Below are 17,019 nucleotides of genomic sequence, written 5' to 3' on the forward strand. Positions count from 1 at the left end.
TTTCTTCATCAGTTTCCCATATACGATCAGCGATTCCCCTAATGTATGTTAAGAACACCTTCCCCTCTGGGTGGCTGTTATCTTCATTCCTGTGGTTTGTTCTTGGTCTGGCAGCTCTTCTGATGTCTGTAGTAGAGTAACCATTAGCCTGTAGAATCCAGTTTAGGTGATTCAGTTTGTCTTGAAGGAGGTGGGATTCACAGATTCTTTTTGCACAATCTACCAGAGGTTTTATTGTGACAAAAAAGGAGCTCTGTGCAGCCATGGCTCCCTAGACTGTGTATAAAGACTATTCCAATCTACTTTTTAATATTCTAGGGTGCTCATCCAGTGATAAACTCGAAGGTCCTCCCCTTCCAGATTCAACCAAAACCTGGTTATCCTCTTTTCAAGTAAGCCAACTGCACTATGTATAATATTATGTACCTACCAAAACCCACTCAAGATCTCACACATACCTCATCCGTCTACTTCTCAGAATCAAAACAACGTAACTCATTTGTGTAGGAATAATAGCCTGTCAGGTTTATATCACATTGCAGATGCATTTGTTATCAGATCCAGTTAAAAATTAAAGCATCGTGTCTCCTTCAAAATGTGGAAACACAAAGCAGGTGCAACTGAAATGTAAAGTTGACCAGCTCTTAATTTCATTTTCTTTCATCCTTAGAAAGAAGTGTGATATCACTAAGTCACACTAAGCTGAAAAGCCAGCTGTAGTCTTCACAGTTTAATACATGCCAAAAAGACACAGCATATAACACAACAATTTACCAATAAAGATACCATGTGAAAGCAGTTTTGAACTACTCTGTAAATCTATATGCTGTAGTAGAGCGTCTGAAGTTATCAGACACGTTAATCCATACATATCAACACAAATCACTCATACTCTCCTCCATATTCTCAATCTGCCTTGAAGAACCTTGCATGTCCTTATATCAGCTGAGCAACAAGGGAGGGCACAGTTGTACCCCCATCTTTGCCTTTAAACTAATCTGTGTCACCTGTTAATTAGCACTGTGGGTGGCTGACATGCTCAGAGCAAAGAGATCAAGAACTGGATAATCAGACGCATTGATCTCTGAACTGAGTCTCTCATTACTGGATAAAAAAAATTCGAAGAGATATGGTGGGTGGGCTATGGAGAAAGAAGAGATATACAATCACCTCAAGCAAGAGGTGGAATCGCTGCAAAGCCAACAAGGATTTATCACAGTTTAGGAGCAAATAATTATTATTAAAGATATAGCTTGTTTTGAGCCATACCACATTTCAAAGGAATCAACTCTCTTCTTGCCAGCTTTTTTTATTGTGCAACTTTCACACCAGTACATAGTAATGGGAAATATTATGGCATGAATATCTTAAATCTTGGTTGCCAATAACACATCCTTACCCTTAAGAATCTTCTCTAGCTCCTTCACGGCTGCAAGTCTCAATCTCCTTCTGATATCTTGCTTGCAGTTTCCCTTTGAGTTGATGATGGCGCCAGTTTACACATTTTAAACAATAATCCAAAGCAGCTACTTGTGTGATAATTTTTTTGACCAAATATTGCCCAAATAATAAGGATGAACTAGTACATGCACCATAAGCTCTGTACTGACTTCAATAGATGCCAATGTGACCTTATACTTATCCCATATTTGAGAAATTTTTAATCTAAATCTTGAAATTACTTCTCTTAGGAACAAGTAGTTATGCAGTCCACAGAATAAGGGCAGTGTAGCAATACTGGTTTAATCGTTTTGCTACAAAAGAGTTGATACAAAAGTCAATATGACTCTGCTGCTGATTTTTGTGGTGCTGTAATTAAATTAGAGGAGAAAAACTCTTTATGAACTAAGCACAACTTTTTAATGTAGGATATTTTTGGTAAGTTACACTGCAAGCTCAAGGAACCTGACTGGATCTTTGTACACTCTGAAGGAGCATTTAACAATTTGAAGTGAGAACTTCTGTAAAGCAAAGCCAATCTGCCACTCAGTTTCTCATCAGGGGAACATTCTTTACTACTCTAGCCAATTCACTTCCACTTAAGTAATGGGAATTTTACAGCTGGCTTCATGGAAAGAAGATTATTTTTTAAAGTCTCACCCTAGAAATTATGTGTGGGAAAACGATATCCTAAAAGGTGCCACACTTAGGCGTGTTTGAACTTTAGCATACTTCTTATGTAACACTTGTTTTATTACATTTTTGTCCTGTCTTTCCTCCAAGGAACTCAAGACAGCAGCCAAAGCTCTGACCTCCTCCATTTTATTCTCACAACCACCAAGCAATGCCAATCAGGTTGCTGAAAAGGCAAGAAGGGAGCAGATGCAGCTATTACAGGAGGCCATCAATTTGCCTGGAAGTAAATGACAAAACTACAACTTCAAAACACATACAGTGTGTACAACTGCTAATTTATGCACCAAAGTAAGTATGGATCATCAGATATCCATGCTGAAATTACAAGAGAGAGACTCATCATGCACTTATTTATATCATTCAGGGTATTTAAACCCTTTGACAATCATCACTGCTTCCCTTAGACAAAGTGGCACTCAAATGGCCTTTCAATTCTCCCCTTACTTAGGGGTAGTTTCTCTTTTTGATGCTTGTCTGCCTGGAGCTGCCAGTTTCTGGGTAATCTGTACCCAGCCCGACTCTAAAACCTGTCAAAATGATGTGAAACGAACAAGTTCTCTTCAAACACTATACATTTAGGAAACTGACCTTTGTTATGTAGAAAAGGATTATATTTGTGTATTACTTTTCTACTTTGATAGTTTTAGTATGTTTTCAACAATTATATTCTTCAGTTTATGTGGGGTTTTTTGTCCCATGAATTAAAATATTTTTTTAACAACTACAGTGATAAACTTGATTTTAGTCATCTGGTTACTCAAACATAACTGCTGCAGCTGTGCTTTATACTGTGATATTCAACCCATGCTTTGGACCTTTTCATCCCAGAAATTATGCATTTCTGTTTTTTGCAGTCAAGTCACAATTGACTGTAGGGCTTTCAAGGCAAGAATGGTTTGAAGGTGGTTTGCCACTGTCTGCAGTAGGGGCAGGCCATGTTACAGACAGAGATTGAGATACAGTAATGATCACTCTCAGTCTGACCTGCGCCCTATCTCGCAGTATATGGGTGGCAGCGTGGGACTTAATAACCCTGCTCCATTGCTGGTGTTGATAAATGCCAGGTTGATAAATGTCCATCAATAATAAAACCATTGTTCTGCGGGATTTTCACGAGGGACAGTAGATGGATCTAGCATGTGTCACAGAGACCTGGTTGAGGGAAGGGGAAACTGTTGTCTTCAATGAGAACTCAAATCTCCCAGTGCTTTTACTTTTATAGAGCATTAATTGGGTCCTAAGATTCCATGAGCTTGGAGTAGCATGCTGTGTGTTTTGAAGTTGAGAAACTGGATTGTAACCATCAGAGCATAAATCAGTATGCTCCCAGTAGGGGAGTAATCTCTATACATAGAGTAGTTATGGACTACAATTCCCATCAGCCCCTGAAAGCATGGCCGATTGGCAGGGGCTGATGGGAATTGTAGTCCATAACATCTGGAGTCCCAAAGGTTTGCCACCACTGTCATATGCACTATCATATGCATGTACAAGAGTCACACAAAACCAAAACCTATAAATCTGAACTAATCCCAGTATTGCATCCTATTAAGAGATTTGAGAGCCTCCCTGTTTTTTTGCAATCCTAGACAAGGGAAAGGAGGGGTCCAAAAGATGTATTAAGACCCTGTTTGTTGCTAATAATAGCTATGCAACAAGAAATAACCCATATCACATTCAAGAAGCCAAGAGTGAATACGCATATTTGATTTATATGCCATTAAATCATGTTTCCACCCAGCAAAAGAATATATTCCTTAGAAAGTACTATTCTGTTTTGATCTATTTCTTTATTTTTAAAACTAATTATAAAACAACAGAGCATTTAAGGCCAATAATCTGATACATCTGCAAAATCATCGTCAGAGAACTAATGTATTTACCAGAAAGATTGTTTACAATATAACATTCCAAGACTGTGTCCTACTTAAAAAGAAATCTTCAGGGATCCCTGGAGAAAAACAACATATGAGAAATGACTGGAAAACTATTTTTATGAAAATGCTGAGAAAAATGAATGTGTGTTGTTTTTGTGTATGTGCGTCAAAGGGAGAGAGAGAGAAAGCCCTTACATAGATAACAAAACTGTGCAGGGGTGGGGGATCTGTTATATGATTCCCAAAGCCAGACAGATCAGAATGGCTTTCTGATGGCTCTAGGAAATTTTCTAGTTGATAGGGTTGGTGCTCCTGTAGATGTCCTAGTTGACCTCTGGAATGAGAAAGGGACCTGGGTGGTTTACAAGATCTCTCCCAGGCACACTCTCTCAGTTCTTAAAGCCCAGGAAGCCCCTTCGCTTAATGATGACCATTTGTCAATGAAAAAATAAGAGATGGATGGACCAACAGTAGAAGAAGACCTGGAATGACTAAAGCTCATTTTAAAGGGTAATCCCAACCCTTTCTCAGGGAGGCAGGAACTAAAACAGCTTGGCCCTGGACCTCTTCCCCCTGCCCTCAGCCAGCCTGCGTAGTCTTACCCCCCCCCCGCCCCTCACACTCCATGTGCTGCTTTCCACCCTTCCCCCTTGCCCTCCTCCCTGTTGCTGACTACTTCCCACTTCTTGTCCTGCTGTATCATTTCTATTGCCCATGGCCTCCCTGCTCCTACATATCTTTAGATCTTAAAAAAATAAATAGGCAAAAAAATAATAAATCAATACTAACACTAAAAATGTTAAAAAAAAGACTAGCTGATCAGTCCAAACACTTGATTAGCCCCTGCATTTGATCAACAAACTGAGATGTCTCCAGCCTCGTAGTTTTATACACAAAACAATCAGTGATTTCAGACCACACCGTGAAAAACCTGCCAGTCTTGACACTTTCGTTTACAGCACATTGTAAGATGGATGATTATAAACCTGGAGAGCTTAGCAAATAGTAGTTCACAACATCCTTTTGCAGTTTTGCAGTTTGCACTCCACCATCCCCCACCCTCACTTCTGCCATAAAGACAATCAGCATTTAGGCAAAGTGTACAGATGCCACATTCAAGACATTTCTTTAATAGTTCATCTTTTTTATGTTGATATATCGATCTATCAATAAGAATAAAAATAAAAGATTATATTAAAAATTAAAGCACGCATGCGTGATTGAGAACCCACAAAACAGAGTGTGTGGTGTGTGTATGTGTCCTGGCACAAGCAAAAAACCAGCTGATGGGTAATGCCTGCCCTGCTGCAAACAGGGTGAAGATAATAATGCTGGATATGCCCTGAAGCAAAAAACCCCTGGCCAACTCTCTCTGAAAACGCAAGAACCTTGCTGTTCGTAATTGGCCATAGACTCCCCTTTGATAATAACTTAGCCACGACAGTGTCATAAAGTGTCAGGATGCCAACTTGTCCAGATGTTTGGGATACTTTTCAGTTTGTTAAATCTGAGGATGTGGTCAAGGTCACTGGAGGTTTTAGGCCTACCACTTCTCTGTATGACCCTTGCCATTCCTGGATACTTAATTTACCATGGAGGGGACCGGCTGACTAGGTTTGAGGCAATTAATACCTCCTTAAGAGGTGATCACCTCAGCACTGAAAAAGGCTCTACCTTATTAAAGAAGTCTGCCCTCAACACAGGAGATTACAGTAGCCACCAAGCAGTCTGTGATATACCATTCTTGAGCAAGGTGATTAAGCAGGAGAGGCCTCAACAACTTCACGTATTCCTGAATGAAGCAGATGATTTAGATTCTTTCTAATCTAGTTTCAGGCCTGGTTATGGGACTGAAACAGCCTTTGTCACTCTGGTGGATGACCTGTGCCAGGAGATGTTGGAGGGAGTATAACTATTGATTCTTGTGGATGTTTCTGTAGCTTTTAATAACATTGATCAACAAACTGGGATGAACTAGGACTGCAAGATCCCATTTTGTGGTGATTCTAGACCTACCTAGAGGGAAGGTTTAAGAAGGGGGACTAGGAAACTGCCACTCAAACCATTGACCTTTGGGATCCTGCAACAACTACATGAAACCACTGGGTAAAGTTATCTGGAGATTTGATATGAGTTGTCTATCATCAATTTGTGGATGACACTGAGCTCTATCTCGCATTTTTGATCAATCCTTGAGAGACTGTAGAAACCCTGAACAGATGCCTGGATGCAGTTCTGGAACAGATGTGAGATAATAAACTGAATCTTAATCCTGATGAGATGGAAGTTCAACTACTGAGTGGAAAGTCTGACCCAGGATTTAAGGTACTGGGATTGGGCCTGACAATTCCTCATCACAGAATAAGAACACAATAGAAGACAACAACTTGAAAGATCACAAGATGCCAGGGCCTTCTGACCCTAAGGACTGTCAGGGACCTTACGGCCAGCTGTTGCTACTGGGCCAAAAGACCAGGAGGGTCAGTGCCAGCCTGGCTTGGCATCGCCAGGCTGGCACCAAGGTCACACCTGCAGTTGCTGTTATCTGTATGTTAATGGGTCATTCTGTTTCAACTGCTATGCTTGTAATCTCCCCCTCCCTGAGGCCGGAATGAGTCTATCGCTGTCCTTGAGTTTGGAACACATAACAATACTGGTCTAAACACTGTCCTTTTCTTATTCTTTCTATTGTGGAAACGGGGGGAGGGGGGAAACTGAGAAAGTGGGAAAGTTTGGAGATATATGCTAGCTGCAAAATCCAGGGCCCCAGCTCTGGCTTTCTGCAGCTAAGGTCCTGACACAGTTCAATAAAGCTCTTGAACCTTTCCTGAGTCTCAATTATTGACTGGAGTAATAGACCCATACAGGCAGGGACAGGAGTCACCACCAAAAATGGGATTGTTAGGGGATCCATGAAAGAAAGTGGCCAGTTCCCAAGGATGCCTTGGTAACTCCTAGGATAACAAATTCAGAGAATAAAGAGAGCCCAGGCAAAAGCATAGCTCGAACAGCAGAGTGCACAACTAGCTGCCAAGGCAGGAGTCACCACTGCATTAGTTGAGGAACTATATGTGATGGACTGCAGGCCTTTCTCTAATCATACATTTCTCTAATCATACATTTGGAATAGTATGCGGGTACAACTTGCTTGCTTCTTAATGAAACTAATTAAAATCCCCATGTTGTATGTTTTCACATTTAGGGTTCCAATTTTGAAACATAGTTTGCTATCAAACATTTCACAAGAGGAGGCCCCTAGTGAAGAAAAATAAATAAAATAATATTATTTAGAATAGGCACAATGTCTGTAAGGGTAAGCAACTGCACCTCAAGAATCAAGCTTTCAAAAGATGCTAACAAAGCAGCTCCAAGCTTGACAGGAGTATTGGCATAGTTAACAATCCCTTTGCTTTAGCAGTAAGCAGCCGTGGAAGGAAAGGAGACATAGGGTTAGATACCAAGCTTCACAGGATAAAAGGACCCTTATAAACAGTGTGGATTGCAACGCGTAGAAAAGTGGAATCATTAAAGATGGCACATTCATGGAAATGGCTCTCCACTCACTTAATGACATTTTGGATCCTACCAGTAATGAAAAACAGAATAAAATTTCTACCAATATAATTTAAATAAGAGGAGGTCCAAATTAATTTCAAGATTAAATGGGGCCAAAAGGTGCCAAGAGTATCAATTACCGTATATACTCGCACATAAGTCGACCAGCGTATAAGTCGAGGCACTAAATTTTACCTTAAAAAACTGGGAGATTTTATTGACTCGCGTATAAGTCGAGGGTGGGAAATGTCCATCAGGAGGCAAGGTGCTGAGCCGGCAAAGGAGCCACAGTTAGAGGAAAGGAGCGCCCCAGAAGCCTTTGGGAGGTTTTTTAAGGAGGGGCGAGGTGGGAGCATGCTGGTCTGGGGAGAGGGGAACCGGCTGAAGGCAGTAGAAAGCGAAATACAGAATGCCTCGTCCCCCTCGCTAATGCACGCTTTCTTTCTTGCAGGCTCTAAGTCTAAGGCTTAGTTTCAGGGAAGCGGTTGCTCAGGGCAGCCTGTCTCTATGGTTTTCTTTAAGAAAACCATAGAGACAGGCTGCCCCAAGCGGCGGCTTCCCTGAAGCCAAGCTTTAGATTTGGAGCCTGCAAAAAAGAAAGCGTGCGTTAGTGAGGGGGATGAGGCTTCGCGACTCGCAAGTAAGTGCTGCAGCTCCGCGGGGGGGGGGGGCGTATAAGTCGAGGGGGGGCATTTTTCAGCCTTAAAAAAGGGATGAAAACCTTGACTTATACGCAAGTATATACGGTACTCCCTTTCTTTTTTTAAAGACATTTGTTGGGCTTCATCTTATGAACACCAATTAAAAGCTAGAACACTGGAAAATAATCTGGCCCAAATTTAACCCACTCCTGATCCAGAATAACTAACAATCTGATGAATCCAAATACTTGCCTGGCGTTCAATGTGAAGAAATTTTATTGGTATTGTTTGTTTGTTTCTCTCCCTCAATACAACAAGACTTGCCAAGTTCTGTTTATGCTTAAAAGACACTAGAAGGTCGCACTCACTGTCTGCTTTAACTTGTTACAGCAAGAAAATTAAAATAAGATGGCTTTTTATACAGAATTTTACACCTCACACACAAAAATACATGTGGTTGTATCAACTGTGAACAGGGTGTCACTATTATGCCCTACTTATTCCTTTGAAATACACAGAAGTGGCAATCAGTATTGCTGTCCCTCTTCTGTTTATTTTAAATAGGAAAGTGTCAAATATGCCACCTTAACAAGAGTTGCAGCTTCTTTCATACTAAGGTACGCAACAACTCATAATGACATTGCCTTCTGTTAAATGAAAGAGGACATGACAACAGTTATCATCTGCCATATGCTAGGAGACCCAACTGCAACACATCGATTTTTACTAATGAAATATAAATAACTATCGCAGAGATTTAAATTTTCACCTCTTTAAGCTAATACTTAAAGGTGAGGTCATCAATATTTCTAATACTCTCCAAGGTAGCAGTTCTTATTTTAAAAGCTCTAATAATTTAAAAAGTTATGGAAACAGTTAAGTGTCACGCTCTGTCTACCACTTAACAAAGAAGAATGCAAATTACAAATATGTCCATTTCTTATATGGATTGGCTTACCTGGTCACAAGACCTCTGAGCTGTTGAAAACTGCTTCTTGCAGGCTGGTGAGAAGATTCTGGGGGTTTGAGTTACCATGGAGATCTTTACATTCGACTATGGAGAAATCTAGAATAAGAGACAACACCTGAAATCAGATCAAGGTTGCACTTAAACGTAAGAAAATTTCCACTTATTCTCCTGTAATTCACAACTCTTTATGAACATCATATGATTGCCTAACCAAGAAGAATTGCTGCAAATTTACACAATCCCATCTTTTAAATAAAGCCTATCTATTTAAAAGATATCAAGACATGACTGCTCACAGAAACTCTCTAGCACAGCCTAATGGTGAGACTGAAGTTTAGTACCTATGGCCTACTTGTGTTACACTACTACTACTACTACTACTACTACTACTACTACTTCTTCTTCTTCTTCTTCTTCTTCTTCCGTTTAGTCATGTTTTCACATCATTTTCACACTGCTGTTTTTAGCCCATGCAGAATCCGCCATAGAGTGATTTGATCAATTTGATCAGGCGTATAGGCACTCCTACCTCTGCATTCCAGAGCTTGTTGTGCTCAACACAATCATCTAACCTGCCCTTAACCTTAGCCTCTTATCAGCAATCTGGAGGGTGGTTGCAGTTAGCCAGTTTCCACCATGTATTGACTTCTTGAATGGCACATGTTTGGGGGCAGTTTCAATTATGGTTCCCTTGATCTCTGCCCATAGTTAATCTGGATCTCCTTCTTCCTGTCTGAGTAAAGCAACCCTGTTTCTCACATCAACTGTATATTGTGCAGGGATCTTGCTGACATTGAACTTCTTTTGCATGGCAGGACATTTACTCTTACACAATCTGACCCTGACCTTAGCTATAAGGAGTTGGTGATCAGGCCCACAGTCTGCACCTGGTAGCGTTTTCACAGCAGAAATTGATCCTCTCCATTTTTGCTGACAGAGCACGAAGTCTATCTGGTTGCAATGCTGCTCATTTGGAGATGTCCAGGTATAAAGGCACTGCTTAGGCTGGGTGAGAATGTGTTGGTGATTCTAAGCTTGTTTTCCTGGCCTGCACAAAGCAGTCCCCAGTATCATTCCTTTCTCCTAGACCATGTCTACCAACTTCTCTTGCCTCTTCTCCTTCTCCAACTTTGACATTGAAATCACCCACGACATAGATGATGTCCTTTCTGGAAGTTTGGTTGCTAGCAATCTGGACTTGGCTGTAGAAGTCCTCAGTGTCTTGTTCCGAAGCATCGGCTGTTGGTGCATAGATTTGGATGATAGTCACATTCAAACATTTCTTCCCTCTGATGTGGATTGACATGATTCAGTTGCTGATCTATTTAGGACTCTCTATGCATCTTCCAATCTTTTTGCTGGCCATGATGGCAACTCCTTTTCTTCTTTCGGTTACATTCCCTGAGTAATAAATGGTGTAGTCATCCGAGCTAAAGTCTCCAGATCCAATCCAATGCAGTTCAGTTACTTCCACTACATCCGCACTTGTCCTTTCTATTTTCCTCTTGATGGTCTCCAGCTTTCCAGTGTACATTCCTCTCACATTCCATGTTCTGATTATACAATGATCTTTGCAGCTCAGGTAACCCTTTTCGTCATGAACCACATCAACAATTGAGGTCCCATAAGGGTTTCCCCCATTCACGTCATCCTTGTCCTGAATACTTTGGGTCCTCCTTTGCTCTTCCCCAGCTGCATTGATGCTGTTCAGCCTGGGGGGCCTACTGTTGAGCACCATCTTTGAAGCATGTCGATTTTGATCCATAGAGTTTCATGGTGAAGGTTTTATGGGGTAGGTCACCAGGACTTTCCCCCAACCCACAGTACTTAGCCACATGAACGCCACAGTTGATCCCACCCTGCACTGACTTACACTTAGGCTACAAAATCCATGTCTTCACATCCACAGTAACACGGAGATGCTCCAGGCTGCTCAGCTGTCCTGTAAACTGGGGAGAAGCTTAAGTGCAGTTTCCTCCTAAGTGACCCAGCGCTTTTGCTGTTACTCCAGCTGTTACTCCAGCAATGAAAGGTGGCTCATTCTGGAGCTCTGTGGCACAGCAAAGATTACAGCAGGACTCACATTACATTACAAAAGTAGCCATTTTTATTCTAAGTAGTCCTCTGCTAAACTCTGTTGGTGCTATCATAAGTCAATAGCTTGGTGCAGAAAGTCACATGACAGTGCCATGTAAGTCCCACTGAGTTCAATGGGGCTCTCCTCTCCATGTTTATTGGTCTCCAGCCTTCTCCTGATGAAGCATAAATAAGCTATCAGCAACTTGGAATAAAATGCTAGGAATAGTTTAACATGATTTCTGATTTCAAGGCTTGTCATTGATTTTATTAGCTAAAACAAACCACACACAAATGTATACATGTGCTTGCTGAAGCTTCATATAATATTCTTTAAATGTTCAACTTCTACACATTTTCCAAAACAGAAATAATAATAAATATTAATTGCTTTCTTTTTAAAAGTTGCTTTTAATTAAAGTTGCAATCATCCACATTTTACCAAAAGCAAAATTTTACTGTGGATATGCAAGACAAAGTGTTACTGTGGATGTGAAGACATGGATTTTGTAGCCTAAGTGTAAGTCAGCTCAAAGTGCCGGGTGAGATCAACTGTGGTGGTCATGTGGCTAAGTACTGCGGGTTGGGGAACGTCCTGGTGACCTACCCCGTAAAACCTTCACCATGAAACTCTATGGATCAAAATCGACATGCTTCAAATATGGTGCTTAATATTTACCATATTAAGAAGACTTCATTGTCCTTTTAATTTTCTGTCTATGAGCAACTGAAAAACATAACTGTTAATCTAGAAACAATTTCTGCTGCACAAGGTACTACCCTGTTTCCCCGAATATAAGACATCCCCGGAAAATAAGACATAGTGGAAATTTTGCTGAAGTCCGAAATATAAAGCATCCCCCAAAAGTAAGACGTAGCAAAGTTTTTGTTTGGAAGCATGCCTGACGAACAGAATACAGAAATATAAGACATCCCCTGAAAATAAGACATAGCGCATCTTTGGGAGCAAAAATTAATATAAGACACTGTCTTATATTCGGGGAAACACGGTATTACTCATCACAAATAAAATCTCCAACTGGACCAATCCTGGGATCGATTCACAGTACAAAGAAACCTACTAGGGAACAAGACATCAGTTGGCTGGTGGATCAATGGTCAGTTAAACTGTCTTTGCACAAGGATTTAAGAAGCCATTCTGCCTTTAAAGAGACGAGAGAGAATATGACTGGCCAAAGAGATTCAAAACTGGGTAGGAATGTGAACACATGTTCCCCTTGACCTAATATCACCCCCTCCTCAATACACCACACTGGTGTAAAACTCATTTAGGAAAAATGTCAGAGGGTATGGTACTCATTTTGGGATAAAATGGTAAAGCTATCACAGAAAAAGAATCACTACTGATTCTACTGATTTTACCCTTTTAGAACCAGGAACTAGATTTATCCCTGGAAATTCCAAGTCAACATTAAGTAGAACTGCTCAAACACCTACTAGTTTGCCCTGCATACTGCTTGAAGCTTGAAAGTAAGGATCCCATCAATCATTATCAGACTCTTGGGATGTGTCTAAACTAATTCAGATATGTATTGTCGAAGGCTTTCATGGCCAGAATCACTGGGGTGCTGTGTGGTTTCTGGGCTGTTCTAGAACACGGCCATACAGCCCGGAAACCACACAGCACCCCAGTAATTCAGATATGGTTCGCAAGTCATGATTATAACGTGTTCTCTTGCATGCATTGTCAAAAGTGCTTACTATGGTTACAGCTTTTAAAAAATGAAATTGGTGCATTTACCTCATTTCTATCATTCCTGGTGTCATGGCATAATACCACGAATCTGCTCATATTTTCAAAAATTATGGAAGTATACTTCCAGAATAAGTAAACTGTGCTTTTTCAAATTACTATAACATACGTTTGCTCAAAAGCACATAAGAGAAAAACATTTTGTTTGAATTGAAACTTACTATTTAAGTGCCTCTGAGTGCCTTCAGTGTCTGCTCCTTATAATAAGTAATCTGCTTTCCCCTCTGTTTAATGATATCCACAGAAGTATACTCCTGTATTGTTTTCCAGTTAAGCCAGGATAGCTCTGTTACATCATGACAGTAGAGACATCACCTAATGATACAAATAATATGTTGGTATAATATTAGCAATTTCAACTTTATTTTTAAATAGCCATCCTAGCATGCAATTCAGAAGATAACAACAACTGCAGGAAGGAAAGACCTTGCAGAAGAAGGGCCATTTTGCAAATTCACAGCTGCACAACACTCTACTATTGCACATTTGAACCTTTATTTTCTCCCACTCTGGAAACTCAAAACAGCTTCCAAATAAAACATATAGACCAGGGGTAGGGAACCTGCGGCTCTCCAGATGTTCAGGAACTACAATTCCCATCAGCCTCTGTCAGCATGGCCAATTGGCCATGCTGGTAGGGGCTGATGGAAATTGTAGTTCCTGAACATCTGGAGAGCCACAGGTTCCCTACCCCTGATATAGACAATATGAATGTCAATTAAATATCTAACCCAACAGGCTTCCCAATCAAGCAATTCCATATAAAGTAATCCATATAAAGCACAGCACAAAAGATGTCCTTCACATTGTCGATGGAGGCTAAGAAAAGTGTTTGCTTAGACACATACAATGTTAATGTCTCAGGATGGTTTGCACTGTAGGTCATGGAGTCCATACACAACTTTGACAATAATCATCACTTGTGATCCAATCAGCAAGCAGTTTACTTTGCATATGATTACAGGACTAAGTCTGCTTGGTGTTCACGTTCATGACAAAATTTACAACATGCCTAATAGTTAAGTTAGCTTGCATAAAGGTACCATTAGCCAGGAAAAGGAACTGGATAAATTACAGTCAACCCAGAACTTATTGCCCTCCGATTGGGGAGGTGTCTTCTCCAACAAAACTTTTAAGAGTTCTACAGAACTAGAGATACACAGCAAATATTTCGAAACTGAATGCCTTCTGCTATCCTTGGAACATGATAGAAAGTAACAAAGAGATGGAGGCTAGGAAGTGTCTTTTATATTATTAACTAGTGGGGCCCGGCCACGAGTTGCTGTGGCTTATTGTGGTGAAATGGGAAAGGAACAGTAGAAGCAAATCAATTGCAGAGGCCAGCAGTATGTGCGCATGGAAACGCACAGGCTGATACTGTGCAATGTCATTGATGTGTGTGACTGCATTCCTTGGGGGGGGGAATGGAAAGGCACCCCTTCCACACATCTAGGCTGGCTGGTCACAATCCTTTACCTGGGAGTAAGTTGGGGTGGTGGCAATGTGTGTCGCTTCTGAGTAAACCCTCTGAGGGGCGTGACTCAGCCATTCAAAGTATGTCACTGTTGCTTTACCGAGCTTATTCCTGAGTAACGCGTGACTTGGAGGCAACCTGGTTTTCTGAACTGTAACCTCAGTTTTCAGGGAATCAAGGCTGGCTGAGCCCTCCCCCCTCCCTTGCATGCCACCCCTCACTCTCTCCCCTCCCTCACTTTTCTTCCCGTGCTTGGCACCCATCCCCCTACCTCCCTCCCCTTTCCCTTTGCTAGAGTGGATGGGTCATATCCAGATGCTGGGCCTCCTCCCTCCCCTCCCTTGCATGCCACCCCTCACTCTCTCCCCTCACTAACTTCTCTTCCCTTGCATGCCTCCCCCTCCATCCCTTCCCTCTCCCACCCTCTCTTCCCTTGCATGCCACCCCTCCCTCCCTTCCGTCTCCCTCTGCTAGGGTGGGTGGGTCATATTCAGATCCCATGTGCATGTGTTAAGTACCATCAAGTTGCTTCTGACTCATGACAACTGTATGAATTAATGACCTCCAAAACATCCTATCACTGACAGCCTTGTTCTGGTCTTCCAAAAAGTGAGAACTCTGGCTTCTTTGTTAGAGTCAATTCATCTCATGTTGAGTCTTCCTCTTTTCCCACTGCCTTCAACTCTTCCTAGCGCTTTTGTCTTTTACAGTAATTCTTGTCTCATCATAATGCAGCCATAAGTACAATGGCCCCAGTTTCTAATTTTCACATCCAGTGAGAGATCAGGCTTGATTTGATCTGGAACCCACCGTCTTGATACATCCTTACACTTAAAGCTCTTTTCTAGCTAGTCTCAGTCTCCTCCTGGTTTTCTTGGCTTTTGGTTATGATGAAGCCAAGGAATAAAAAATATCTTTAACAATTTCATCTTCTTCATGATCAGCTTTGAAGTTGTATAATTGCTCAGTAGTTATTATTTTCTTGGTGTTCAGCTGTCATCCTGCTTTGGCATTTTTTGTTTTAACCCTCATCAGTAATCATTTCAAGTCTACACTATTTTCTTCCAGTAATGTAGTGTCACCTGCATATCTCAAATTGTTAATGTTCCCTCCACCAATTTTCGCTCCACCTTCATAGAAATCTAATCCAGCTTTCCTCATAATAATTTCTACACAGAGACTGAACAGATAAGGAGATAAAATAAATCCTTGTCTAACACTTTGACAATTGGAAGCCATTCTGCTTCTCCATATTCTGTCCTAACAGTACCTCTTATCTAGAGTACAAGTTGTGCATCAAAACAATCAGATGTTGTGGCACATGCATTTCTTTTAACACCACCTATTGCTTTTTATAATCCACACAGTCAAAAGTTTTGCGTCTATAAAGCACAAGCTGATTTTCTTCCAAAATTCTCTTGTATGCACCTGCAACTGTATTTTCATACACAACTGTGTCTGAATATAGTCTAGGCCTCTCACTAAACCAGAACACTGAAAGAAAATCAAAATAGCTAATCTTTGAGACTTCCCAAGTAAACTTGTTCTGCAAATATACAAATATTCTTCCTGCTAATACAAAAGAGCATTACACCAGACTGTAGAAAAGATCAAGCCTAATCACTTTGTCCAGCCCTTATATATAGCCTGATTTCCTGAATGTTCGTGTGTGATCCACTGTGATAGTACAGGCTCTACAACTGACCCAGAAACCATTTCAAGACTACATAAGATAAAACGTGTTAAATATATACATACCCAGGAAGTAGAGGTTTGCTATTTCTTTTATTATAGAGCTATCAGAAAGATTAGATGGCAGGGAGAGTTGTTTGATTGCAACTAGACATTCCATTGGTGAAAGACATAGTAAGGAGTGCTTTGCTTAATTCCCTTTCTCTACACAATGTGAGTTAATTTCCACTTACCATCCAGTCCTCCTCCTTCTGCCAGTAGAAAAGCTGATGGGTCAAACTCCTATTATGCTTATGACTAAGAACAATGGCTATACAGGCTGGTTTGCTTGTTGCTATCAAACTCATGCTGTTCAAGTTATTAGAATCTTAGTCCCATCTGCTGACCAAGCTAGCTGTCAGAGAAATTTCTGCTCACTGATTTCAATTTAATTAGGAGTATCTGAACAATGAAGTGCACAAACTACAGTGATGGCGAACCTTTTCGAGACCGAGTGCCCAAACTGCAACTCAAAACCCACTTTATCACAAAGTGCCAATATGGCAATTTAACCTGAATACTGAGGTTTTAAAGGTTCTGGTGGTTTTTCCGGGCTGTGTGGCCGTGGTCTGGTGGATCTTACTCCTAATGTTTCACCAGCATTTGTGTCTGGCATCTTCAGAGGTGTATCACAGAGGGAAGTCTGTTACACTCTGTGACTTCCCTCTGTGATACACCTCTGAAGATGCCAGACACAGATGCAGGCCATGGACCCTCTGATCCATGGGCAGAGAAAGCTTGGGGGGGTGTGGATGGGAAAGCTGTCACTGCCCATGGACCCTGTG

The 17,019-nt window shown here is 41.1% G+C and overlaps 1 protein-coding gene across 1 annotated transcript in view; it reads right to left on the minus strand.

Moving 5' to 3' along the window:
- TBL1X (transducin beta like 1 X-linked) overlaps window positions 1–17,019 on the minus strand; it is a 169,878-nt gene that overhangs the window by 49,846 nt on the left and 103,013 nt on the right. The window contains 2 exon segments of the mRNA XM_048493434.1: window positions 9,168–9,275; window positions 13,191–13,344. The gene's annotated coding sequence lies outside the window, so the exon portion shown is untranslated.

This window comes from Sphaerodactylus townsendi, linkage group LG04 (genome assembly GCF_021028975.2).
Source record: "Sphaerodactylus townsendi isolate TG3544 linkage group LG04, MPM_Stown_v2.3, whole genome shotgun sequence".
In the NCBI taxonomy this organism is placed as follows: Eukaryota; Metazoa; Chordata; class Lepidosauria; order Squamata; family Sphaerodactylidae; genus Sphaerodactylus; species Sphaerodactylus townsendi.